This window comes from Dendrobates tinctorius, unplaced genomic scaffold (assembly GCF_039654945.1).
Source record: "Dendrobates tinctorius isolate UK_male_01 unplaced genomic scaffold, ASM3965494v1 ptg000032l, whole genome shotgun sequence".
NCBI classification, from domain to species: Eukaryota; Metazoa; Chordata; class Amphibia; order Anura; family Dendrobatidae; genus Dendrobates; species Dendrobates tinctorius.
Genome location: NW_027361700.1, coordinates 22,677,501 through 22,679,645, shown reverse-complemented (window position 1 = coordinate 22,679,645; position 2,145 = coordinate 22,677,501). Strand labels below are relative to the sequence as shown.

The window sequence follows — 2,145 nt, the reverse complement described above, 5'->3', positions numbered from 1 at the left end:
TTGATAAGTAATGCATGCATTTTGCCGATCTAAAAGCTGAGTCGTAAAAATTGAATATGAGTTTCCTTAATTGCATTCTAAGATCGGTAAGTTCTGATAATACAGCTTGTTTGCTAGAGGAAACAGAGGATCGACAAAGTTCCTCTTCTTTAGATTTAATTGACTGTTGTAGGGTAAGGATTTTATCTCTGTTAACTTTTTTTTGTCTGGAGGAAATTTGGATCAAAACTCCCCTCAATACCGCCTTGTGAGCGTTCCAACAGGAAAATGGATTTAGGAGGACGGAGTCGTTTTCACTAAAATAATTCTGTAAGGCTGAGCTGATTTCAGATTTGGTGGAGGGGTTATGAATCATACACTCATCTGAGCTAGACCTAAGTCTTTAGAAGAGATGCCCAAAGGGACAGGAGAACGGAGCGTCTTTACAGCCTCTTCACACAAAGGCCAATAACCTTTTTGATCAATATAATTGAAATAACCCAGCGAATGGCATCAAAACATTTCTCGTTGTCATAGCAGATGTACATTTCGATCAGTATTTCATGCTAAAAAAATAAAATCATAGACGTCTTTATTATTATATAAAGCCGATTTTATAAAAACTTCTTAGCCACAAAACACATGAAGAATTTAGGCAAATTTTACTTAGTAAATCTCTTCTCCTTTTATATTTTAATAGGTTCTGAAAACCATGTCATTTCTCTAATTAAATCAGAGTTCACTGTTGCCTGCTGCTCAACCTCATGCATGCGTCTGTTCTGGAAATGCCAATGGAATACAGCCTGGCCTAAAAAAAAAGAGGAGAATTGGCATCTAACAAGCAAATATTTATAGGACTCTCCTCACTACCGCCAAGCAGACAAGCTGCTGTCCAGTAGCTACAATACCATGCGAATGTGCCGGAGTCGGCAGGCAGCCGGTACATAGAAGATTTTGGGATACCCTCGGCGTAAACATTTGACCTCAGGTAGGTTCAAACTTGTGCATTATATTGGAAATAATTTGATGTTAGCATTTGCACCTTACAATATAGCAGAGCTGGATTTGTCACATAAGCAGAGGTGAGTTTGTCACTTTTTATGCAATCTTGATATTTTAAGAGACAGGAATTTTAGCTCTGCTCCAAATATTGTTGTAAATTGTGATTTATTCACTCCATGCCACGCACAGCGTACAGATGGGCATCATACTGTTTTGTACAGGGCCCTTCTCTGTGTGGAGTAATATTATAGTGCAGTGTTATCTCTTTGGCGCGTATCTGATTCTCCTTACATTTCCCATCTCTCACCCCAGGGATCCCCCCTTGCTGACTGCTACCAATATAACCTTATTTTTAGCCTCTACTTTCCCAGGTTGCTGAGTTCTGCAGTTATATTTAAAGCCCCAGAAATCAATACTAGTCATTTTTTTTGTGAAGCTGAGAGTGATTATTGCATTTATAAGCATTAAGCCTGCCTTTCCGCTTTGGCTTATTTGCTGTGTGCCTGCAGAGTATTCTAATCTGCCGCCAACACCATCTACTTGTACATCATACATGTGCTACAAATACAGATAGTGGGGAAATATGGCTGGTGAAAGAGCTTACAATCCATCAAGAGTAGCATTAAGCAGTGGGAATGTTAGCGTGATAGCGACTCCTGGAGTGGACCCTCTGGGTCGTGGCACCAACCCTCCCAGGGTGAGCTAGCCTAGTGAGGACCACCCCCTAAACAGGGAGTGTCAGGAGCAAGCCCCAGGGGATACGATACCACGACTGCTGGCACCAGGCGGCCGGCTCACAGGAGACACGAGAGTGTGTGTCTGAAAGGTGCAGGATATTAGGGAGCACAAGAAAATACACGGGAGTGCGCTAAATACGGAATAGTTCAAGACGGGTACACGTGGGCACAAATGGCGTATCGCGAGTAATACGTCCGGAGGTAAACAAAGCAGGACGGGTGCAAGGAGCACGACAGAGTACTGAATGGAGCAGCAGTCGTGCCAGGAGGTGTAGCAGAGCACAGGAACAGAGTGAGTGCCAGGAGGCACGACTGAGCAAGGAACAGAGGACAGGATACCAGAGTGTGCCAGGAGGCACAACTGAGCATGGAGCAACGTGAAAATACAGAGCGAATGCTAGAAGCACAATAGAATACCAGACAGAGC

The 2,145-nt window shown here is 43.1% G+C and overlaps 1 protein-coding gene across 1 annotated transcript in view; it reads left to right on the top strand.

Moving 5' to 3' along the window:
* Positions 1–684: 684 nt before the first annotated feature.
* Positions 685–2,145, top strand: part of LRRC3C (leucine rich repeat containing 3C) — a 166,971-nt gene continuing 165,510 nt past the window's right edge. The window contains exon 1 of the mRNA XM_073572596.1: positions 685–967. The gene's annotated coding sequence lies outside the window, so the exon portion shown is untranslated. The remainder of the gene's footprint in view (positions 968–2,145) is intronic.